General features: G+C 44.2%; 1 protein-coding gene across 2 annotated transcripts in view; it reads right to left on the bottom strand.

Annotated features, from left to right (window-relative positions):
- The window catches only part of ISOC2 (isochorismatase domain containing 2), a 241,972-nt gene extending 215,118 nt beyond the window's left edge, over positions 1–26,854 (bottom strand). The window contains exon 1 of one of the 2 annotated variants that reach the window (XM_069740720.1): positions 26,766–26,854. The gene's annotated coding sequence lies outside the window, so the exon portion shown is untranslated. Of the gene's footprint in view, positions 1–26,558 lie in introns of both variants that reach the window. The other variant, XM_069740721.1, reaches the window with a different exon arrangement.
- Between the last annotated feature and the right edge of the window lie 203 nt (positions 26,855–27,057).

The following is a 27,057-nucleotide window of genomic DNA, read 5'->3' as shown; positions in this document are numbered from 1 at the left end:
ATCGGACAACATGAGCATAACACTAGGACTGATGTTACTCAATGCTGCAGTACAGAATAGATGAGCCATTATTTTAACCCCGAAGCCTGTTTTCACTTTCCTGACCGGGCCAATTTTTTCAATTCTGACCACCGTCAGTTTATGAGGTTATAACTCTGGAACGCTTCAATGGATCTCACTGATTCTGAGATTGTTTTCTTGCGATATATTGTACTTCATGATAGTGGTAACATTTGTTTGATATGACTTGCATTTGATTGGTGAAATTTGGTGAAAGTTTAGAAAATGTTGCAATTTTGAAACATTTAATTTTTATGCCCTTATCCCCTTTCAGACGTGTTGTAATAGTAATCACATGTTGGAATCCCCATTTGGTACGGGCTCTGTCGCTAAGCCCTCACCTTTTCGGGCACATGACTATTGGTCTATATAGTTGACATGTGCCCACAACAGCCGCGGATGGAATCACAATCCACCAGTGGCATTTAACTCGCGCTTACAGAAAGCGCGTCACTGGCTCCACCCATCGGTGACCCAGTCATATGATCGCGGGTCACCGATGGGTTGGCATGACAACCACAGGTCTGCAGCAGACCTCTGTGGTTGTCACTGTTATAAGCGCCGCTGCGTAGATGCTGCTCATAGCAAGTGAGCATTTCTGCTACACACAGGCGATCTGGTCATCCCCTGTGTGTAGCAGAGGTGATCAAAGTACGGCAGCTTCTAGTCTTGAAGCATGTAAAAAAAAAAAAAAGGTTTTAAAAACGGTAAAAAAAATTTAAAAAAATATATAACGCTCAGTGCACACGTTTCGGATTTTCGTGTTTTTTTTTTGCTATAAAAACATGATAAAAAGGCTTTAAAAACGCATAAATATGCATCCCATCATTTATAATGCATTCTGCAATTTTTGTGCATATGTTGTTTTTTTCCGTGAAAAAAACGCATTGCGGTAAAAAACGCAGCATGTTCATTAATTTTGCGGATTTTTTGCAGATTTCCCACTATATTATCACATTGGGAACCTCAGGGGAAAAAAAAAATAAAAAAAATCGCAAAAAAAAACACATGCGGATTTCTTGCAGAGAATATCCGGTTTTGTTCAGGAAATTTCTGCAAGGAATCCTGATGTGTGTACATAGCCTAAAAGTTCAAATCATTCCCCTTTCGCCCTATTCAAAATGAAACAATAAAAAAATCAAATATACACATACGGTATGTGGTATTGCGGCATTCAGAATGACCAGATTAATATAAAACAAAAATTAGCCCAATCGTTAAATGGCGTAAAGAGAAAAAAAATAATAATTACCTTTTTTTTGGTTGCCGCTACATTGCAATCAATGCAGTAACAGATGATCAAAACTTTGTATCTACACCAAAATTGAATCAATAAAAACGCCAGCTCTACGCATAAAAAAAAGCCATCACCCAGCCCCAGATCACGAAAAATGGAGACGCTAAAGGTCTCAGAAATGGCAACTTTTTTTTAAAAACAAATTTTGGATTTTTTTTTTCACCACTTAAATAAAAAAGAAACTACATGTTTGGTGTCTGAACTCCTAATGACCTGGAGAATTATAATGGCAGATACCCCATATGTGGGGGAAATCTACTGATTGGGTGCATGGCAGGGATTGGAAGGGAAGAAGCACCATCTGACTTTTTGATTGCAAAATTGGCTGGAATAATTAGCGGATGTCATGTCTCATTTGGACAGCCCCTGATGCGCCTAAACAGTGGAACCCCCCACCCCCACCCCACCCAAGTGACACCCTAGTAAAACTAGACCCCTCAGTTTACTTATTTCCCCAGGTGCAGCTTCACAAACGTTTACAACAGAATCATTGGGCAGTGAAAATGTAAAATTTACATTTTTACCACCAAGGTTCGTGTGTTAGCCCCAAGTTTTATATTTTCATACTGGGAAATGGGTTTCACTACAGAATGCCAGACATGTGGACGCTATATGTGGTTTAGGCACACTGAGGCTCAGAAGGGAATTTCTTTTGGAGGATGGGGAGTAATTTTGTTCTTACAGACCCTTTGTGCTACCAGTAACATGGAAGCCCCCTATATTTCCATTAACAGATGACAGATCTGAGTGGTCACTTGCTTTTTTGTAGATTGTTGAACATTTATTGGGAACATTTTTCATAGCATTTATGATCATATTTATCCGGCGCTCTACGCTGAGTACTTACTTTGTGGTTTACATGTACACTGTGTTCCAAATTATTATGCAAATTGGATTTAAATGTCAAAGATTTAATTGTTTTGTTTTTCAAATAAACTCGTGGATGGTATTGTGTCTCAGGGCTCAATGGATCACTGAAATCAGTCTTAAACACATGTGATAATTAGTTTTCCAGGTGATTTTATTTAAAGGAAAACTACTTAAAATGATGTTCCACATTATTAAGCAGGCCACAGGTTTCAAGTAACATGGGAAAGAAAAAGGATCTCTCTGCTGCTGAAAAGCATCGACTAGTGCAATGCCTTGGTCAAGGGATGAAAACATGAGATATTTCCCGAAAACTTAAGCGTGATCATCGTACTGTGAAGAGATTTGTGACTGATTCTGAGCACAGACGTGTTTGTGCCGATAAAGGCAGAATGAGGAAGGTTTCTGCCAGACAAATTCATTGGATTAAGAGAGCAGCTGCCAAAATACCATTACAAAGCAGCAAACAGTTATTTGAAGCTGCTGATGCCTCTGGAGTCCCTCGAACCTCAAGGTGTATGATCCTTCATAGGCTTGCTGTGGTGCATAAACCTACTATTCGGCCACCCCTAAACAGTGTTCCCAAGCAGAAACGGTTGCAGTGGGCCCAGACATACATGAAGACTAATTTTCAAACAGTCTTGTTTAGTGATGAGTGTCGAGCAACCCTGGATGGTCCAGATGGATGGAGTAGTGGATGGCCACCATGTCGCAAAAGGCTGCGACGTCAGCAAGGAGGAGTCATGTTTTGGGCTGGAATCATGGGAAAACATCTGGTAGGGCCCTTTAAGGTTCCTGAAGGTGTGAAAATGAACTCTACAAAGTATATAGAGTTTCTGACTGACAACTTTCTTCCGTGGTAAAAAAAGCAGAAACGTGCCTTCAGGAGCAAAATCATCTTCATGCATGACAATGCCCCATCTCATACTACAAAGAATACCTCTGAGTCATTGGCTGCTATGGGCATAAAAGGAGATAAACTCATGGTGTGGCCACCATCTTCGCCTGACCTTAAGGCTATGTGCACACTATGCGGATTTTGCTGCAGATCCCATGCGTTTACAGTACAATGTAAACCTATGGGAAACTGAAAACGCTGTGCACATGCTGCGGAAAAAAACGTGCGGAAACTCAGCGGTTTACATACCGCAGCATGTCAATTCTTTGTGCGGAATCCGCAGCGGTTTTACACCTGCTCCATTATAGAAAACTGCAGGTGGAATCCGCACAAAAACCGTGGTAAATCCGCAGGTGAAAAGCAGTGCTTTTGACCTGCGGATTTATCAAATCCGCAGCCCTCACAAATACGTGTGCACATACCCTCACCCTATAAAGAACCTTTGGAGTATCATCAAGCAAAAGATCTATGAGGGTGGAAGGCAGTTCACATCAAAACAGCAGCTCTGGGAGGCTATCCAAACTCTCCAAAAACTCAAGTTCAATGGATGCAAGAATTGTGAAGGCGATATCAAAGAAATGGTTCTATGTTAACATGTAACTTGGCCTGTTAGGATGTTTTGGAGTTAAGTAGCCTTTTTGTTCAGTGAATGTGACCTCCTAATGCTGCAAATTCCACAAATGAACATTTTCAGTTCTTTAAAACATATCAAATGTATAGAAATTCTACTGTGCCTAATAATTTGGAACAGTGCATTTTGCGTTTTTATTCATTTTGGAGATTATACTGTTATGATTGGGAGGTTTCTTCAACAATATTCGATGTATACTCTAACGGGTGATAACTTTTATTAGGCTGACTGTCATTTGCACCAACTGTCGTTTGCACCGACCATTTAGGGAAATCCGAGAAAAATATAATTTGCATAAAAATTTGGAACATGGCGTAAATCTCCGAATGACGTGATTCAGATGAAACCCCCGATGGATCTATTCACTACAATGAGGCAGCAGAGTTACTTTGGACTCAGTCTGGCCTCTGTTCAGGTCAACATTCTTTTCAGAAGTGCACAAAACTGTGGTAGACTGCGCTTTTATGCTTGACTAAAAAGATGGACACCGCAGGATCATAGGTCCTATGGCATCCACAGTGCCTCCATCCTGGAGTTCCGTCTGAATCACGTATTTCAGAGAATTACACATATACCCCGATGTAAGCGATCAGCACAGACTGCAGGATAAATGTGAGCCGAGCCTGACTGCGATTTTTGGGAGGCAGTATGGCAGAAATACATCAGTTACTGGTAAATTTCAAAAATAAAAATATATACCAGTAAAAGTAAAATTGATTGAGACATCAGTAGGTTAAGTGTTTTTGAATGTCCATATTGAATCAGAAGCCCCATAGAGTTCATGATGGGCCCCATAAGATGTTCCATATTAAAATATGCCCCATATTTGTCTGCTGTGTAATTCCTATAAGTCTGTCCTAGAAGTGTGAAGATTAATTTAGAATTAAAACCAGAAGGATGTATACAGACTGTGCCCTGCTACCTGCCACCATCGCACTCTAACCAGCATGTCTATTCTTCCTACAGGTATGTTCATGCACCCAGTTCTCCAGCCTTGTCTGTCTATGAAGTGCACATAGTACATCACCCAGCTTTGCACATAGACTTGCCTCTGCTCCTAGCATTCTCATGGTATGCCTTTCAGCTAAGGCCTCTTTCACACTTCAGTTGTTTGGCGTCAGTCTAAAACTGCCATTTTCCTCAAATAACGGATCCGTCATTTTTTTTTTACAGATCCGTTATTTTCACATAGACTTGCATTAGTGACGGATTGTGACGGATGGTCGTCCGTTCCATCCGCCATGCGACGGATCCGTCGAAATTTGGCGGACGTTTTCTGAAAATAGACGGACATTGGAACGTTTTTTGTCAACGCCGAAATGGCGGATCGCGACGGATCCGTCGCGACCGCCATTCCATAGAATGGGCGCCTATGGGCGACGGATCCGCCGCAACCGTTTTTTCGGCGGATCCGTCGCCCCAATCCGTTTTTTCAATTGCGCATGCTCCAAAAAGTAGATACTTCTCCCAGACAACCCCCAAGTAACGGATCCGTCAAAAAAACGGATCCGTTAGAACCGTTTTCGCAACAATTGTGACGGATCCATCAATCCGTCACTATGTCGGTAGTGACTGACGCCAAAAGACTGAAGTGTGAAAGAGGCCTAACCCCAGCTTACCCTGTGTTATTTATGACCTTGTTTACATTGGCTTGATTGTATGCATCTGGCCCACCCTTGATTCTGACCAAGATGAGCAGAGACCACTCCTCTCTGCTTCACACCTGAATGCACTTAGTTGTACATATATTGCATAGTACAAGTCTGCAATGACTTTAGTCTGCAGTGTGATTCCTATAAGTGTGTCCTAGAAGTGTGAAGATTAATTTTAGAATTAAAACCAGAAGTGAACCAGAAGGAAACTGAAGGTAACTGGCAAGTCACTGTAAACAATGTTTTTGTTTGTTTTCACTTTAATCCTTCACTTTCTGCAAACTCCCCTAATCCCTACTCCTAGTAAAGAACTGTTCATCTCCTCTTCAATCCTCCCCATCCATCTCACCTCCTCCTCAGAACTGTTCCTTAACATACAATCCTCTGTCTCCAAGCACAGACAGCCACCTCATGCCCTCTCCGACTCCGACCTGCTAACACTTTCTCTGCTCCTTCTCACTGCTGGTGATATCTCTCCAGATCCTGGTCCTCCTCACCACATCCCCACAGTCATTTCTACCTCCCATCCACGCTCTATCACAACCTTCCGTAACCTCTCTAACCTTATACCCATTCACCCAGCCCCCGCTTCCCCAGTCCCACTAACAGGAGCTCTGTGGAACGCTCGCTCTGTCTGCAACAAGCTTTCCTACATCCACGATCTTTTTGTTACTACCAAACTTTCCTTCCTTGCCATCACTGAAACCTGGTTCACCCCTTCTGACACAGCCTCGCCTGCTCCACTTTCCTATGGTGGCTTCCACATTTCTCACACACCCCGCCCTAGCAGCAAGCATGGCGGAGGAGTTGGTTTTCTCCTGTCAGGTACCTGCTCCTTCACCCCAATCCCACTGCCACACTCTGTTACCCTCCCTTCCTTTGAGGTGCACTCTGTGCGCATCTATGCCCCCACCAACCTCCAACTGGCTATCATTTACCGCCCCCCAGGGCCAGCCACCACCTTCTTTGACCACAAACACTTGTAAAGGGTGCACTCAAGCTGTATACACAAATAAATGTTATAGGGTGCAGTGCCTAGTCCAATATTAAATGTATAACCAAAAAAAGAAAACAGAATGGACTATGAAACAGGCCCGCACAACCATAGAAAGTAGAAAAATAACACAATGTTTATGGAACATCACAGCAAAACATACAAAAACATTTAAAATGTACCAACAGTGTACAAAAACACCCCTATTCAAATGCCCTACAAATAAATATGAAGTCGACGTGAAACATAATACAATGGGTCAGCATAATATATGTCACCTTATATAGATGAAATAATACCCCCTAGTTGAAAGGGAAACGAATCCATATATGCTTAGGGCATAAGAGATCATAGGTGCAAAGAACCATAAGCCCCCTATTGGAAAAGCTAGAGCAAAGAAAACCTTGTAAAAAGGATGTCCGTATCAAATCTACTAATTGGTTTGGAAGTAAAGTGCCCAGCAGATAACAAGGAAAAACAGCCTATAGTTACAGAGGGGGGGCAATATATTGCCCAGCATACTCATATGAGGCGGGGAGAAAAAAAAAAAAAAGGACGGGCTGGAACCCAAAAATATATCGACTAAGGGATTCAAGCTTGAGGAGGATAATTTGCATATTCCAGGTGCCTTCCGGGAAAAGCGAAGAATCTCCCTAAGCAAGAAGATCGTTGGGTACAGCCGGGACCAGCTGCTTGGAAAGCATCACCAAACCAGGGATTCAAGCTTGAGGAGGATAATTTGCATATTCCAGGTGCCTTCTGGGAAAAGCGAAGAATCTCCCTAAGCAAGAAGATCGTTGGGTACAGCTGGGACCAGCTGCTTGGAAAGCATCACCAAACCAGGGATTCAAGCTTGAGGAGGATAATTTGCATATTCCAGGTGCCTTCTGGGAAAAGCGAAGAATCTCCCTAAGCAAGAAGATCGTTGGGTACAGCCGGGACCAGCTGCTTGGAAAGCATCACCAAACCATGGATTCAAGCTTGAATTTTTGCCTGTAGGACATTATTGCATGAAAGCTTGGTTGAGTAGATTACACAAGAAGGAAAACACACAACAAGTCAGCAGGATCTAGGAGCAACATGGCAGATGTGACAACCTACATGGTGAGCTGCAGCATGTGCTACATGTTCACAGATAGACCAGAAGAAGAATCCAATTTCACCTGTCAGAAGTGTAGACTAGTGGCCCTTTTAGAAGAAAAGGTGCGGGGTCTGGAAGAAAGAATAGCAACTTTGAAACTCATCAAAGAGAATGAAGACTTCCTAGACAGAACAGAAGCATCTCTGTTATGATTAGGTAATTCAGAACCACAATGGACCTTGAAGTTCAGAGCACACAAAGTGACCTGACAATAACCAAAAGACATAGGACAAGCTCTGAGACGTGGGAACTCTGCTGACCGCAATCCCTAATCCTATCCAACCACACTAGAGGCAGCCGTGGATTGCGCCTAACGCTCCCTATGCAACTCGGCACAGCCTGAGAAACTAGCTAGGCCTAAGATAGAAAAACAAGCCTACCTTGCCTCAGAGAAATACCCCAAAGGAAAAGGCAGCCCCCCACATATAATGACTGTGAGTAGAGATGAAAATACAAACGCAGAGATGAAATAGATTTAGCAAAGTGAGGCCCAACTTACTGAACAGACCGAAGATAGGAAAGATAACTTTGCGGTCAACACAAAACCCTACAAACAACCACGCAGAGGGGCAAAAAGACCCTCCGCACCGACTAACGGTACGGAGGTGCTCCCTCTGCGTCCCAGAGCTTCCAGCAAGCAAGAAAAACCAATTAAGCAAGCTGGACAGAAAAAATAGCAAAACAAAAATAACACAAGCAAAACTTAGCTTATACAGAGCAGACGGCCACAGGAAGGATCCAGGAGGAAGCAAGACCAATACTAGAACATTGACTGGAGGCCAGGAGCAAAGCACTAGGTGGAGTTAAATAGAGCAGCACCTAACGACTTCACCACATCACCTGAGGAAGGAAACTCAGAAGCCGCAGTACCACTCGTGACCACAGGAGGGAGCTCTGCCACAGAATTCACAACACATCTCTACTGGTCACAGAAGGTGAAAAAAGTGTCAGAGAACCTCCAAAAGCAGATGAGTGGAAGCATGTGACCAAAAGAAGCAAGAAGACCATGGAGAAATCACCAACCACACAACTGAAGAACCGATATCAAATCTTTGTAGAGGATGAAGATGGCACACCTAAGGATGAAGCAATACCAGCAAGCAAAAAAGTAAAGGGCACACAGCAACAAGTGACAGCAAAAAGTACAGCCAAGAAGCAACGAAGAGTGGTGGTGGTGGGAGACTCACTACTGAGAGGCACAGAAGCAGCCATCTGCAGACCGGACATAACCGCAAGAGAAGTATGCTGCCTTCCAGGTGCGATGATCAAGGATGTGACCGATAGGATACCAAAGCTCTTCAGCTCCAAGGACGTCCACCCATTTCTTCTCATACATGTTGGCACCAATGACACGGCAAGGAAGGACCTACGGACAATCTGCAAGGACTTTGAAGAGTTGGGGAAGAAAGTAAAGGAATTGGATGCACAGGTAGTTTTTTCTTCTATCCTTCCAGTAGACGGGCATGGCACCAGGAGATGGAACAGGATCCTTGATGCGAACAACTGGCTAAGACGATGGTGCAGACAACAAGGATTCGGATTCCTGGACCACGGTGTGAATTACTTGTACGATGGACTCCTCGCCAGAGACGGACTACACCTCAACAAACCTGGGAAACACACATTCGCGAGAAGACTCGCTACACTCATCAGGAGGGCGTTAAACTAGAAGAAGAGGGGACGGGAAGAAAAACATTAGACTCGAACAAAGAAGACCCAGGAAAACATACTCAGAAGGGAGGTAAGAACATTTCTAAAACAATCCACAGTGAGGAGATTGGAACAAAACAAAATCCTCTAAACTGCATGCTCACAAACGCCAGAAGCCTGACAAACAAGATGGAAGAACTAGAAGCAGAAATATCTACAGGTAACTTTGACATAGTGGGAATAACCGAGACATGGTTAGATGAAAGCTATGACTGGGCAGTTAACTTACAGGGTTACAGTCTGTTTAGAAAGGATCGTAAAAATCGGAGAGGAGGAGGGGTTTGTCTCTATGTAAAGTCTTGTCTAAAGTCCACTTTAAGGGAGGATATTAGCGAAGGGAATGAGGATGTCGAGTCCATATGGGTCGAAATTCATGGAGGGAAAAATGGTAACAAAATTCTCATTGGGGTCTGTTACAAACCCCCAAATATAACAGAAATCATGGAAAGTCTACTTCTAAAGCAGATAGATGAAACTGCAACCCATAATGAGGTCCTGGTTATGGGGGACTTTAACTACCCGGATATTAACTGGGAAACAGAAACCTGTGAAACCCATAAAGGTAACAGGTTTCTGCTAATAACCAAGAAAAATTATCTTTCACAATTGGTGCAGAATCCAACCAGAGGAGCAGCACTTTTAGACCTAATACTATCTAATAGACCTGACAGAATAACAAATCTGCAGGTGGTCGGGCATCTAGGAAATAGCGACCACAATATTGTACAGTTTCACCTATCTTTCACTAAGGGGACTTGTCAGGGAGTCACAAAAACACTGAACTTTAGGAAGGCAAAGTTTGACCAGCTTAGAGATGCCCTTAATCTGGTAGACTGGGACAATATCCTCAGAAATAAGAATACAGATAATAAATGGAAAATGTTTAAGAACATCCTAAATAGGCACTGTAAGCGGTTTATACCTTGTGGGAATAAAAGGACTAGAAATAGGAAAAACCCAATGTGGCTAAACAAAGAAGTAAGACAGGCAATTAACAGTAAAAAGAAAGCATTTGCACTACTAAAGCAGGATGGCACCATTGAAGCTCTAAAAAACTATAGGGAGAAAAATACATCATCTAAAAAACTAATTAAAGCTGCCAAAAAGGAAACAGAGAAGCACATTGCTAAGGAGAGTAAAACTAATCCCAAACTGTTCTTCAACTATATCAATAGTAAAAGAATAAAAACTGAAAATGTAGGCCCCTTAAAAAATAGTGAGGAAAGAATGGTTGTAGATGACGAGGAAAAAGCTAACATATTAAACACCTTCTTCTCCACGGTATTCACGGTGGAAAATGAAATGCTAGGTGAAATCCCAAGAAACAATGAAAACCCTATATTAAGGGTCACCAATCTAAACCAAGAAGAGGTGCGAAACCGGCTAAATAAGATTAAAATAGATAAATCTCCGGGTCCGGATGGCATACACCCACGAGTACTAAGAGAACTAAGTAATGTAATAGATAAACCATTATTTCTTATTTTTAGGGACTCTATAGCGACGGGGTCTGTTCCGCAGGACTGGCGCATAGCAAATGTGGTGCCAATATTCAAAAAGGGCTCTAAAAGTGAACCTGGAAATTATAGGCCAGTAAGTCTAACCTCTATTGTTGGTAAAATATTTGAAGGGTTTCTGAGGGATGTTATTCTGGATTATCTCAATGAGAATAACTGTTTAACTCCATATCAGCATGGGTTTATGAGAAATCGCTCCTGTCAAACCAATCTAATCAGTTTTTATGAAGAGGTAAGCTATAGGCTGGACAACGGTGAGTCATTGGACGTGGTATATCTCGATTTTTCCAAAGCGTTTGATACCGTGCCGTACAAGAGGTTGGTACACAAAATGAGAATGCTTGGTCTGGGGGAAAATGTGTGTAAATGGGTTACATACATGCTAGCCACCTTAGGGAGAGACCCAAATTGGGCTAAATGTAGCGGGACGAAAGAGACCGAAAAGCCCTCTACTTAAAGGAAATACATAGTGGATGCTTTCCTGAAACGGAAAGTACTTGCAAGCAGCATAATACAAAGAATAGCAGGTTTACCCAGAATTCTTTGCAGTAGGCGGAGCTATGCAAATCATCTCTTTCCACCCCTGTCTAATCCACAGCGCTTGGAACCGCCAAGCGTGCAATGCTGCAGATTAGTTTCTAAATTTACACAGCCAACCAATTCCTACCTGTGGACACGTGTTTCGGGCTTTAGGCCCTCATCAGCACAGTGCTGGAATTGGTTGGCTGTATGGAGTGGGGCTCGGTGAGCAAGCGATACATACATGCTAGCCACCTTAGGGAGAGATGATTTGCATAGCTCCGCCTACTGCAAAGGATTCTGGGTAAACCTGCTATTCTATGTATTATGCTGCTTGCAAGTACTTTCCGTTTCAGGAAAGCATCCACTATATTTCCTTTAAGTAGAGGGCTTTTCGGTCTCTTTCGTCCCGCTACATTTAGCCCAATTTGGGTCTCTCCCTAAGGTGGCTAGCATGTATGTATCGCTTGCTCACCGAGCCCCACTCCATACAGCCAACCAATTCCAGCCCTGTGCTGATGAGGGCCTAAAGCCCGAAATACGTGTCCACAGGTAGGAATTGGTTGGCTGTGTAAATTTAGAAACTAATCTGCAGCATTGCACGCTTGGCGGTTCCAAGCGCTGTGGATTAGACAAGGGTGGAAAGAGATGATTTGCATAGCTCCGCCTACTGCAAAGGATTCTGGGTAAACCTGCTATTCTTTGTATTATGCTGCTTGCAAGTACTTTCCGTTTCAGGAAAGCATCCACTATGTAAATGGGTTAGTAACTGGCTTAGTGATAGAAAGCAGAGGGTGGTTATAAATGGTATAGTCTCTAACTGGGTCGCTGTGACCAGTGGGGTACCGCAGGGGTTGGTATTGGGACCTGTTCTCTTCAACATATTCATTAATGATCTGGTAGAAGGTTTACACAGTAAAATATCGATATTGGCAGATGATACAAAACTATGTAAAGCAGTTAATACAAGAGAAGATAGTATTCTGCTACAGATGGATCTGGAAAGGTTGGAAACTTGGGCTGAAAGGTGGCAGATGAGGTTTAACAATGATAAATGTAAGGTTATACACATAGGAAGAAGGAATCAATATCACCATTACACACTGAACGGGAAACCACTGGGTAAATCTGACAGGGAGAAGGACTTGGGGATCCTAGTTAATGATAAACGTACCTGGAGCAGCCAGTGCCAGGCAGCAGCTGCCAAGGCAAACAGGATCATGGGGTGCATTAAAAGAGGTCTGGATACACATGATGAGTGCATTATACTGCCTCTGTACAAATCCCTAGTTAGACCGCACATGGAGTACTGTGTCCAGTTTTGGGCACCGGTGCTCAGGAAGGATATAATGGAACTAGAGAGAGTACAAAGGAGGGCAACAAAATTAATAAAGGGGATGGGAGAACTACAATACCTAGATAGATTAGCGAAATTAGGATTATATAGTCTAGAAAAAAGACGACTGAGGGGCGATCTAATAACCATGTATAAGTATATAAGGGGACAATACAAATACAGTTAGGGCCAGAAATATTTGGACAGTGACACAATTTTCGCGAGTTGGGCTCTGCATGCCACCACATTGGATTTGAAATGAAACCTCTACAACAGAATTCAAGTGCAGATTGTAACGTTTAATTTGAAGGGTTGAACAAAAATATCTGATAGAAAATGTAGGAATTGTACACATTTCTTTACAAACACTCCACATTTTAGGAGGTCAAAAGTAATTGGACAAATAAACATAACCCAAACAAAATATTTTTATTTTCAATATTTTGTTGCAAATCCTTTGGAGGCAATCACTGCCTTAAGTCTAGAACCCATGGACATCACCAAACGCTGGGTTTCCTCCTTCTTAATGCTTTGCCAGGCCTTTACAGCCGCAGCCTTCAGGTCTTGCTTGTTTGTGGGTCTTTCCGTCTTAAGTCTGGATTTCAGCAAGTGAAATGCATGCTCAATTGGGTTTAGATCTGGAGATTGACTTGGCCATTGCAGAATGTTCCACTTTTTGGCACTCATGAACTCCTGGGTAGCTTTGGATGTATGCTTGGGGTCATTGTCCATCTGTACTATGAAGCGCCGTCCAATCAACTTTGCAGCATTTGGCTGAATCTGGGCTGAAAGTATATCCCGGTACACTTCAGAATTCATCCGGCTACTCTTGTCTGCTCTTATGTCATCAATAAACACAAGTGACCCAGTGCCATTGAAAGCCATGCATGCCCATGCCATCACGTTGCCTCCACCATGTTTTACAGAGGATGTGGTGTGCCTTGGATCATGTGCCGTTCCCTTTCTTCTCCAAACTTTTTTCTTCCCATCATTCTGGTACAGGTTGATCTTTGTCTCATCTGTCCATAGAATACTTTTCCAGAACTGAGCTGGCTTCTTGAGGTGTTTTTCTGCAAATTTAACTCTGGCCTGTCTATTTTTGGTATTGATGAATGGTTTGCATCTAGATGTGAACCCTTTGTATTTACTGTCATGGAGTCTTCTCTTTACTGTTGACTTAGAGACAGATACACCTACTTCACTGAGAGTGTTCTGGACTTCAGTTGATGTTGTGAACGGGTTCTTCTTCACCAAATTAAGTATGCGGCGATCATCCACCACTGTTGTCATCCGTGGACGCCCAGGCCTTTTTGAGTTCCCAAGCTCACCAGTCAATTCCTTTTTTCTCAGAATGTACCCAACTGTTGATTTTGCTACTCCAAGCATGTCTGCTATCTCTCTGATGGATTTTTTCTTTTTTTTCAGCCTCAGGATGTTCTGCTTCACCTCAATTGAGAGTTCCTTTGACCGCATGTTGTCTGCTCACAGCAACAGCTTCCAAATGCAAAACCACACACCTGGAATCCACCCCTGACCTTTTAACTACTTCATTGATTACAGGTTAACGAGGGAGACGCCTTCAGAGTTAATTGCAGCCCTTAGAGTCCATTGTCCAATTACTTTTGGTCCCTTGAAAAAGAGGACGCTATGCATTACAGAGCTATGATTCCTAAACCCTTTCTCCGATTTGGATGTGGAAACTATCATATTGCAGCTGGGAGTGTGCACTTTCAGCCCATATTATATATATAATTGTATTTCTGAACATGTTTTTGTAAACAGCTAAAATAACAAAACTTGTGTCACTGTCCAAATATTTCTGGCCCTAACTGTATCTCGCTGAGGATTTGTTTATACCAAGGAAGGTGACGGGCACAAGGGGGCATTCTTTGCGTCTGGAGGAGAAAAGGTTTTTCCACCAACATAGAAGAGGATTCTTTACTGTTAGGGCGGTAAGAATCTGGAATTGCTTGCCTGAGGAGGTGGTGATGGCGAACTCAGTCGAGGGGTTCAAGAGAGGCCTGGATGTCTTCCTGGAGCAGAACAATATTGTATCATACAATTATTAGGTTCTGTAGAAGGACGTAGATCTGGGGATTTATTATGATGGAATATAGGCTGAACTGGATGCACAAATGTCTTTTTTCGGCCTTACTAACTATGTTATGTTACTATGTTATGTTACACAAAGTCAAATAGAAGCCAGTGCCTAAATGTGAACGGCATAAGGCAGGGTAGGGTAGGGTGTGTGAGCCCCACGTGTATCGCCGCCACAGCGGCTTCGTCAGGGGAAGTCGCTGTGGCGGCGATACACGTGGGGCTCACACACCCTACCCTACCCTGCCTTATGCCGTTCACATTTAGGCACTGGCTTCTATTTGACTTTGCGTAGTCTATATATTTTTGGGTTCCAGCCTGTCCTTATTTTTTTTTTTTCGGTCCTCATCTTCACCCGCCTCTGCTCCCTATCTAACCTCTCTAACTCACCACTTCCTCTTTCTGACCACAATCTACTCACATTCTCTCTCCTCTCCACTCCTTGTCTACAATCCCCACCCCACTAACTTGCACACCCTCGCAGAAATCTTAAACACCTCAATCTACACTCACTGTCTGAATCCCTTCTCCCTCTCACAGACATAAGTTCCCTACACAATGCGGATGACGCTGCCGCTCTATATAACACCACAATAGCTGCAGCTTTGGAATCTCTTGCCCCCTCACACATACCAAAGCTCGCAAAATCAAGAGACCGCCCTGGCACACCAGCCTGACCAAAGAACTGAGGCGAGCTTCCAGGGCTGCAGAGCGGAGATGGAAAAGATCCCAAACCAACGAGCACTTTATCGCATGCAAACAGTCCCTCACTACTTTCAAGACCACACTCGCCACAGCTAAACAAACCTACTTCTCATCTCTCATATCCTCTCTGTCTCACAACCCTAAACAGTTATTCAAAACCTTCAAATCTCTCGTCCGTCCCCCAACAACTCCTCCCTCCCCACTCATCTCAGCTGAAGACTTTGCCTCATTTTTCAAGCAGAAGATTGAGAACATCAGAGATAGTTTTAGTCAACAACCCCAAGAGCCCTTCCTCCAAACTACCCAGCCCTCCACCTCAAAAACCAACTTCTACACTATTACAGAAGATCGACTCTCCACTCTACTCTCAAGATCGCATTTCACCACCTGTGCACTTGACCCGATCCCTTCCCACTTCATCCCAAACCTCGCCACAGTCTTCATCCCAACTCTAACCCATCTCTTCAACCTATCACTAACAACCGGTGTTTTCCCCTCAAGCTTTAAACATGCCTCCATCACACCTATCCTTAAAAAGCCCTCTCTTGACCCATTCTCTGTATCTAGCTATCGCCCTATATCACTTCTCCCCTATGCCTCAAAACTACTGGAACAACACGTCCATCTTGCAGGTAAACTGATCATTCATTCTCTGAGCTGAAATATCCTCCATGTTCACTCTAAAAGTGAACCTGGAAATTATAGGCCAGTAAGTCTAACCTCTATTGTTGGTAAAATATTTGAAGGGTTTCTGAGGGATGTTATTCTGGATTATCTCAATGAGAATAACTGTTTAACTCCATATCAGCATGGGTTTATGAGAAATCGCTCCTGTCAAACCAATCTAATCAGTTTTTATGAAGAGGTAAGCTATAGGCTGGACCACGGTGAGTCATTGGACGTGGTATATCTCGATTTTTCCAAAGCGTTTGATACAGTGCCGCACAAGAGGTTGGTACACAAAATGAGAATGCTTGGTCTGGGGGAAAATGTGTGTAAATGGGTTAGTAACTGGCTTAGTGATAGAAAGCAGAGGGTGGTTATAAATGGTATAGTCTCTAACTGGGTCGCTGTGACCAGTGGGGTACCGCAGGGGTCAGTATTGGGACCTGTTCTCTTCAACATATTCATTAATGATCTGGTAGAAGGTTTACACAGTAAAATATCGATATTTGCAGATGATACAAAACTATGTAAAGCAGTTAATACAAGTGAAGATAGTATTCTGCTACAGATGGATCTGGATAAGTTGGAAACTTGGGCTGAAAGGTGGCAGATGAGGTTTAACAATGATAAATGTAAGGTTATACACATGGGAAGAGGGAATCAATATCACCATTACACACTGAATGGGAAACCACTGGGTAAATCTGACAGGGAGAAGGACTTGGGGATCCTAGTTAATGATAAACTTACCTGGAGCAGCCAGTGCCAGGCAGCAGCTGCCAAGGCAAACAGGATCATGGGGTGCATTAAAAGAGGTCTGGATACACATGATGAGAGCATTATACTGCCTCTGTACAAATCCCTAGTTAGACCGCACATGGAGTACTGTGTCCAGTTTTGGGCACTGGTGCTCAGGAAGGATATAATGGAACTAGAGAGAGTACAAAGGAGGGCAACAAAATTAATAAAGGGGATGGGAGAACTACAATACCCAGATAGATTAGCGAAATTAGGATTATTTAGTCTAGAAAAAAGACGACTGAGGGGCGATCTAATAACCATGTATAAGTATATAAGGGGACAATACAAATATCTCGCTGAGGATCTGTTTATACCAAGGAAGGTGACGGGCACAAGTGGGCATTCTTTGCGTCTGGAGGAGAGAAGGTTTTTCCACCAACATAGAAGAGGATTCTTTACTGTTAGGGCAGTGAGAATCTGGAATTGCTTGCCTGAGGAGGTGGTGATGGCGAACTCAGTCGAGGGGTTCAAGAGAGGCCTGGATGTCTTCCTGGAGCAGAACAATATTGTATCATACAATTATTAGGTTCTGTAGAAGGACGTAGATCTGGGGATTTATTATGATGGAATATAGGCTGAACTGGATGGACAAATGTCTTTTTTCGGCCTTACTAACTATGTTACTATGTTACTATGTCTATTGCTCCAGTCCCTGACAGCAAGCAGCTTGGATGGTAAACTGATCATTCATTCTCTGAGCTGAAATATCCTGCATGTCTATTGCTCCAGTCCCTGACAGCAAGCAGCTTGGATGGTATCTGAGTCATTCTATCTTGGGCATTGAATCCTGCATGTATCTATATATGTTAGTCATCCTATTATGCCTTTGTTTGTGTTTATAGATATTTAACTCACTTTTGCATGTCCTTACTCAGAGAGATCACATAACTGTTTCAAAGCGGTTTATGATCCATGTAGACCTGGACATTTGTTTATCTGATCACTACATTTATTGTGTCCTGTTGTCTCAACTGAGTTAGATTGATTGCTAACAAGCTTTAACACCAAAAAAAAAAAAAAAAAAAAAAAAAAAAAGAGATCTAAGGGCTAGCCTTCTATAAATGTAGACTTAGCTTGGGGATGCATTCGTGCAGGGGTGCATTCGTGCACTGTTATTCGTGTATTTTTATTCAAAGTACTTTTTTTCTAAGTACTCGGCAGTTATAACATGGCAGTTACACAGGACAGGAGACAGGTAAGAAAAACTAAATCTAATCCATATTCACTTGAAACAGCACAAATACTCACCATATGTATTTGTATAATCTATATCCTGACTGCCGCATTCACTCACATTCACCGCCCTTGCATTAACTCTCTACACTCCATCCATATCGGCCCCTCTGTCCTTGCCTCCTATGTATAGCACTCATGCTCTGTTCACATTGCTTAACAGCACAGATCCATTCAGTCCCACCATCCAACACAAGAGACGCTCTCACAAATCACTTAACCATCTGCTCACTCTTTCGATCCTCCTTCTCCTAGTCGCTGGAGACATATCTCCAAACCCCGGCCCCCCATGTTATAGCCAGTCAAACCTCCCAATTGCTACACCCAGAAACCCCTCTAACCTTATTAATATTCCCTGCATGCCTTCTGTCTCTTTCAATTGTGCCCTTTGGAATTCTCGCTCTGTGTGTAATAAACTCTCCTTCATTCATGACTTCTTCCTTTCTAATTCTCTTAATCTCTTGGCTCTTACTGAAACCTGGATTCAGCAGTCAGACACCACTGCTGCTGCTGCTCTTTCATATGGTGGACTACACTTTTCTCATACCCCAAGATCAGACAACAGAGCAGGTGGAGGCGTTGGCCTGCTCCTTTCACCCAAATGTACTTTCCAAGTTATCCCCCAAGTACCCTCACTTGTCTTCCCTTCCTTTGAGGTCCATGTGGTCAGACTCTACGTCCCCTTCTCCATGCGAGTGGCGGTGGTGTATCGTCCTCCCGGCCCCTCTCATCAGTTCCTGGATCACTTTGCCACCTGGCTTCCACACTTTCTCTCCTGTGACACCCCCACCCTTATCATGGGTGATTTCAACATCCCCATTGCCTCTCCCCTCTCCCCATCTGCTTCTCACCTTTTATCGCTATCCTCCTCTTTTGGCCTCTCGCAGCATACTAACTCTCCAACACATGAAGATGGAAACTCCCTTGACTTGGTCTTCTCCCGGCTTTGCTCAGTGGATGATTTCACAAACTCCCCTCTCCCACTCTCTGACCACAACCTTCTTTCATTCTCTATCAAGAACTGCCTTCCCGCTCAGGTCACCCCCACTTTCCACACTTATAGAAACATACAGGCCATTAACACCCAGAAACTTATGAAGAACTTGCAGTCCTCATTGGCCCCAATCTCCTCCATCTCATGTCCTGATTCTGCTCTGAAGCATTACAATGAAACCCTGCAAAGTGCTCTGGATGAAGCTGCTCCTCCTATACATAAAACAACTCGGCACAGACGGCAACAACCGTGGCACACGCTGCAAACACGTTTCCTGCAGCGGTGCTCCAGGTGCGCAGAACGTCTGTGGAGAAAATCTAATCTACCCGAAGATTTCATCCATTATAAGTTCATGCTAAAGACATACAACTCTGCCCTTCACCTCTCCAAACAAACCTATTTTAACACCCTCATCACGTCCCTGTCCAATAACCCTAAACGCCTCTTTGACACGTTCCAGTCCCTACTCAACCCAAGAGTGCAGGCCCCAACCATGGATCTCCGTGCTGACGATCTGGCCAATTACTTCAAAGAAAAAATTGACCACATTCGACAGGAAATCATCTCCCAATCTCTTCATACCATGCACTGTCCTCCCTCCCCCACTGCATCTAGTTCACTCTCTGACTTTGAAGCAGTTACAGAAGAAGAAGTAAGCAGGCTCCTTGCATCTTCTCGCCCGACCACTTGCACCAGTGACCCCATTCCGTCACATCTCCTCCAGTCCCTTTCCCCGGCTGTCACCTCTCACCTAACAAAAATATTCAACCTTTCCCTCACTTCCGGTATTTTTCCCTCCTCATTTAAGCATGCCATCATACATCCAATACTTAAAAAAACCATCCCTCGATCAAAACTGTGCTGCAAATTATAGACCTGTCTCTAATCTTCCCTTCATCTCTAAACTCCTCGAACGCCTGGTCCACTCCCGTCTTACCCGCTATCTCTCAGATAACTCTCTTCTTGACCCTCTTCAATCTGGCTTCCGCTCTTTACACTCTACTGAAACTGCCCTCACTAAAGTCTCTAATGACCTACTAACAGCTAAATCTAATGGTCACTACTCCATGCTAATTCTCTTGGATCTCTCTGCAGCATTCGATACTGTGGATCATCAGCTCCTCCTCACTATGCTCCGCTCCATCGGCCTCAAGGACACCGTTCTCTCCTGGTTCTCCTCCTATCTCTCTGACCGATCCTTCACTGTATGTTTTGCTGGTTCCTCCTCCTCTCACCTTCCCCTTACTGTTGGGGTTCCTCAAGGATCAGTCCTAGGCCCCCTCCTCTTCTCGTTGTATACTGCCCCTATTGGACAAACAATCAGTAGATTTGGTTTCCAGTACCATCTCTATGCTGATGACACCCAATTATACACTTCTTCTCCTGATATCACACCGACCATTTTAGAAAACACAAGTGATTGTCTTACCGCTGTCTCTAACATCATGTCCTCCCTCTATCTGAAACTAAACCTGTCAAAAACTGAACTCCTCGTGTTCTCTCCCTCTACTAACCTACCTTTGCCTGACATTGCCATCTCCGTGTGCGGTTCCACCATTACTCCAAAGCAACATGCCCGCTGCCTTGGGGTCATCCTTGATTCTGACCTTTCATTCACCCCCTACATCCGATCATTGGCTCGCTCTTCTTACCTGCATCTCAAAAACATTTCTAGAATTCGCCCTTTTCTTACTTTCGACTCTGCAAAAACTCTTACTGTTTCACTTATTCAATCTCGTCTGGACTATTGTAACTCTCTACTAATCGGCCTCCCTCTTGCAAAACTCTCCACGCTCCAATCTGTCCTGAATGCTGCAGCCAGGATCATATTCCTCACCAACCGTTACACCGATGCCTCTACCCTGTGCCAGTCATTACACTGGCTACCCATCCACTCCAGAATCCAGTACAAAACTACTACCCTTATCCACAAAGCACTCCATGGCTCAGCACCACCCTACATCTCCTCCCTGGTATCAGTCTACCACCCTACCCGTGCCCTCCGCTCCGCTAATGACCTCAGGTTAGCATCCTCAACAATAACCGGACCTCCCACTCCCGTCTCCAAGACTTTACACGTGCTGCGCCGATTCTTTGGAATTCACTACCTAGGTTAATACGATTAATCCCCAATCCCCACAGTTTTAAGCGTACCCTAAAAACTCATTTGTTCAGACTGGCCTACCGCCTCAATGCATTAACCTAACGATCCCTGTGTGGCCTATTTAAAAAAAAAAAAGGTTCCTCGCATCATGTTCTCATACACTTTATGCAGTATTAGCCCTCTGTGTCTGTACTGCTACATACTTAGGCAGATAACTGGTTCATGCAGCTTTACATGAACACCTGAGCCTTACACTATGGCCGGTCCGAATAACTAAAGCAATTGTTATCATCCACCTCTCGTGTCTCCCCTTTTCCTCATAGTTTGTAAGCTTGCGAGCAGGGCCCTCACTCCTCCTGGTATCTGTATTGAACTATATTTCTGTTATGCTGTAATGTCTATTGTCTGTACAATTCCCGTCTATAATTTGTAAAGCGCTGCGGAATATGTTGGCGCTATATAAATAAAAATTATTATTATATTATTATTATTATTATCTTGAACTGTCCTCCCATCTATCTTCCTGCTCCCTTTTCGACCGCTTACAATCAGGCTCCGGTCACACCACTCCACTGAAACTGCCTTAACTAAGGTCACCAATGACCTATTAACCACCAAGAGCAAGCCACACTACTCTATCCTCCTCCTCCTGGACCTGTCCTCTGCCTTTGACACAGTGGACCATTCCCTATTACTACAGACCCTCTCATCCCTTGGCATCATAGACTTGGCCCTATCCGGGATCTCGTCATACCTAACTGACCGAACATTCAGCGTCTCCCATTAACACACCACCTCCTCACCTCACCCCCTATCTGTCGGAGTCCCGCAAGATTCAGTTCTAGGGCCCCTGCTCTTCTCCATTTACACATTTGGCCTGGGACAGCTCATAGAATCTCATGGCTTTCAGTATCATCTCTATGCTGATGACACACAGATCTACATCTCTGGACCAGATATTACCACCCTACTAACCAGAATCCCTCAATGTCTATCCGCTATTTCATCCTTCTTCTCTGCTAGATTTCTAAAACTTAACATGGACAAAACAGAATTCATTGTCTTTCCCCCATCTCACGCGACCCCCCCAATGAACCTATCCATTACAGTAAACGGCTGCCCACTCTCCCCAGTCCCACAAGCTCGCTGTCTCGGGGTAATCCTTGACACTGATCTCTCCTTCAAACCGCATATCCATTTCCACTTCCTGCCGACTTCAACTCAAAAATATTTCACGGATCCGTACATTCCTAAACCAAGAATCTGCAAAAACCCTAGTCCATGCCCTCATCATCTCCCACCTCGACTACTGTAATCTCCTGCTCTGTGGCCTCCCCTCTAACACTCACGCACCCCTCCAATCTATTTTAAACTCTGCTGCCCGACTAATCCACCTGTGCCCCCGCTATTCCCTGGCCTCTCCCCTCTGTCAATCCCTTCACTGGCTCCCCATTGCCCAGAGACTCCACTACAAAACCCTAACCATGACGTACAAAGCCATCCACAACCTATCTCCTCCATACATCTGTGACCTCGTCTCCCGGTACTTTCCTGCACGCAACCTCCGATCCTCACAAGATCTCCTTCTCTACCCCCCTCTTATCTCCTCTTCCCACAATCGCATACAAGATTTCTCTCGCGCATCACCCCTACTCTGGAACTCTCTACCACAACATATCCGACGCTCACCTACCATTGAAACCTTCAAAAAGAACCTGAAGACCTACCTCTTCCGGCAAGCTTACAACCTGCAGTAACCACTGATCGACCAAACCGCTGCTCAACCAGCTCTGCCCTCACCTACTGCATCCTCACCCATCCCTTGTAGATTGTGAGCTCTCGCGGGCAGGGTCCTCTCTCCTCCTGTACCAGTTGTGACTTGTATTGTTCAAGATTATTGTACCTGTTTTTATTATGTATACCCCTCCTCACATGTAAAGTGCCATGGAATAAATGGCGCTATAATAATAAATAATAATAATATAATGCTACATAAAAGGTTAATTTTGGCCCCATATGATGCTTCATAGAATATTATGCCCCATATAATGCTTCACTAAGGTTGAAGGCCCCATAATATGCTACATGGAATAATGTGCCCAACATGGTGCTGCGATTAAAAAATAAATAAAAAAAAATGACATACTCACCTCTCGTCGCTGGGGGTCTGGTGCCGGTGTCCTGAGCATGCGGGGACACCGGTGCACTATAGGGGCCAGGTGCGGGAGTCGCCTCTGGCTCAGGACACCGGCACTTGCGATATTCACCAGTGCTCGTTCCACCGCTGCACGTTGCTGTGTCTTCCGAGTCTCTGCAGTGCATTTTAAGGCAGAGGGCGCGCACTAAACATGTCATCGCGTCCTCTGACCTGAACGTCACAGCCAGAGGACGCTGAAGACAGGGCCCGGCGGTGGAACAGGGACAGGTGAATATCGCATGGCTCACCCTCCTCCGTCATACTCACCCCTCCTGGCGTGATCCCTGCTTCTCCGATGGTCTCTGGCGCCGCCAGCTTGTTCCTGTGTTCAGCGGTCACATGGTACCAATCATTAAAGTAATGAATATGCTTGCCATGCCTATGGGTGTGGAGTCACATTCATATTCATTACTTTAATGAGCGGTACCACATGACCACTGAACACAGGAAGAGCTGCGGGAGCCGGAGACCATCGGAGAAGCAGGGACATGCAGAGACCGCGCTGGGAGCAGGTGAGTATGATGTGACATCAGCCACTCCTGCCGTTCCCCCATTCCCTGCCGACCCCTTGGGACAATGACTCGAGTATTAGCCAAAAGGTGCACTTTTGGCCTAAAAAAATGGGCTGAAAATCTCGGCTTATACTCGAGTATAAGCCAACTCGAGTATAAGCCGAAACCCCTAATTTGACCAAAAACTGGGAAAACTTAATGACTCGAGTATAAGCCTCGGGTGGGAAATGCTGCAGCTGGTGGTAAATTTCAAAAATAAAAATAGATACCAATAACAGTAAAATTAATTGAGACATCAGTAGGTTAAGTGTTTTTGGATATCCATATTGAATCAGGAGCCCCATATAATGCTCCATACAGTTCATGATGGCCCAATAAGATGCTCCATAGAAACATTTGCCCCATATAATGCTCTATAAAGTGTATGATGGGCCCCATAAGATGCTTCATCCAAAAATATGCCCCATATAATGATGCACAAAGGTTGATTATGGCCCCATAAGATGCTCCATAGAAATATATGCCCCATACAATCCTGCATAAAGGTTGATTATGGCCCCATAAGATGCTCCATAGAAAATGTGTCCCATATAATCCTGCATAAAGGTTGATTATGGCCCCATAAGATTCTCTATAGAAACATTTGCCCCATATGCTGCTGCGATAAAAAAAAATGACATACTTGCCTCTTGTCCTGAGCAGGCGGGGACACCGGCACTTGCAAAATTCACCTGTCCCGGTTCCCCCGCCGGGCACCGCTCCATCTTCCGTCTCTCTACGCAGACTAAACACGTCATCACGCCCACTGACCTGAACATCACAGCCACAAGACAGAGTGGCGCGCTGCGGTGGAATGGGGACAGGAGAATATCGGAATACTCCCCCGTTATACTCACCTGCTCCCGGCGCAGTCCCTGGCAGCTTCTCACTGACAGATGGTCTCCGGCACGCACCAGCAGCTTCTTCTTATGTTCAGCGGTCACATGGTACCGCTCATTAATGAATATGCAGCTCCACCCCTATGGGAGTGGAGTTGCATCCATATTCATTACTTTAATGAGCGGTACCACGTGACTGCTGAACGCAGGAAGAGCTGCGGGTGCCGGAGAAGCAGACGATTTTTATTTAAAAAATAGTTTTTGCATCGCCATATGTTGAGAGCTATAATTCTTTCATATTTCGGCCGACAGTCAGCTTCTTTTTTGCGGGAAGAGTTGACATTTTTATTGGTATCATTTTCGGGTGACATTTTTTTATCGCTTTCTACTCCATTTTGGGAGGTAGAATTAACAAAAACCAGCAATTCAGGAATGTTTTTTTTTTTATAATACTGTTCAGCATGTGGTAAAATTGATAAGGCAGTTTTATTTATCGGGTCAGTACGATTACAGTGATACCCCGCTTATATCATTTTTCTATATTTTGGACTTTTTACACTATGAAAACATTTTATAGAAAAAATTATTTTTCCATCGCTTTATTCTGAGAGCTATACATTGCTTTTATTTTTCCGCTGATGGAGCTTCATGGCAGCTTGTTTTTTGTGGGACAAGATGATGTTTTCAGCGGTACTGTTTGTATTCACATTTGTATTTTTGATCGCCTTTTATTGCACTTTGTGCTTGGCAGTATGATGATACAGCATATTTTTGCGCCTCCTTTTTTTTGACGGTGTTCATTGAAGAGGTTATCTAGTGTGATATATTTATAGGTCGTCCTGGACGTGGCGATACCAAATATGTCCATATTTGTTTTACATGAATATATTTATTGGATGATTATTTTTTCTTTATTTTTTTGTTTATTTGGGTTTTTTTTTTTTTTAGATTTTTACACTGTTTAATAACTTTTTTACATTGTCCCAGGATGGGACATCACTATACAGTGACAGATCGCCGATCTCATATTGTGCACTGCAGGGCATCAGAGCAGCATCTGACAGGCAGGGATGAGGCGTGTCGACTCCTGCTTTTAACAGGCACTGACAAGCCACCTTCCCTTCAGGACCCTGCAGCTGTCTTGGGGCCGTGGGTCACCATGGAGACCATCAACACAATGCTATCGCATCATGTTGTGCTGATGGAGGCACAGAGGGAGCTCATTCCCTCTGCGATGCTCCTTGATGTTGCTGTCACTATTGTTAAATGTCCGTGATCGGTGCCCATGCCGGTCGTGGGTGTTGCTGCCAGGTGTCAGCTCTCATATAGATTGACACCTGCACCTGATCGTGATGGCGCTTAGCGCGAGCCCCCGCGATCACAGCACTATAACTATCCGGCAGTTTGCGGGAATGTAACTCTCGTGTCGCCGTATATGTACAGTGCATATCGGGAAGGGGTAAACAGACCAAATCTAAACGTGAAAAAAACTTGCATCGTGCAGTGGTTTCTTTCATGTGTTGGATGAGAATCACTCATGTAGGTGTAGGTGCCAGAAAATCGTATTCCATGCAGAGACACCAGCTAGCATCTGATTTTTTACGGCTGCACTGCAAGTCTTTATCATTGGAAACGGTAAATGATCATTTTTAATAACTGCTGATGTCTAAAAGAGGACATCATACAGATGACAAGTGAGAAAAACTTGTCCATGAAAGGTGGACACTATTCTTAGATGATCATACGTACCCAGCCTGAGAGGGCCAAGCAGGAATGGATGGGCAATACAGTGCAGACACACAGGTCCTGCTACACGTTCACTAGAGCTGAGCGTCAGCGCAACACACCCAGGCTGCCCGGTGCACCCAGACAGCGGCTCCAGGTCCTGCTCCCTATACACACTGCGCAGGACACACTGCTACTGATCTGCAGGGAAAGCGGCAGCATCTCCTTTACCTGCACACCGTCTCCTCAAGGCTCAAGGACCTGTGATGATGTCACGATCATGTGACCAGTTACATGCAAGGCTGGTAGGGAGCCGCTCGGCAACAGCTTAATGCCCCGCCCCCATCGGACCCCGCCCCATCGGACCCCGCCCCCATCGGACCCCGCCCCCATCGGGACCCCGTCCGCATGAGACTCCGGCCTTTACAAGCAGAAATTGCACTGATAATATCAGTTCTGCAAAATCACTGCAGTTTCCAAGTTTGACAGTGCAGAAGGACCTTTGCTGACATCATAGTCATGT

This window comes from Ranitomeya imitator, chromosome 10, assembly GCF_032444005.1.
Source record: "Ranitomeya imitator isolate aRanImi1 chromosome 10, aRanImi1.pri, whole genome shotgun sequence".
Classification (NCBI taxonomy): domain Eukaryota; kingdom Metazoa; phylum Chordata; class Amphibia; order Anura; family Dendrobatidae; genus Ranitomeya; species Ranitomeya imitator.
Note: the sequence above shows the minus strand (reverse complement) of the source record. Positions and strands in the feature narration are given on the sequence as shown.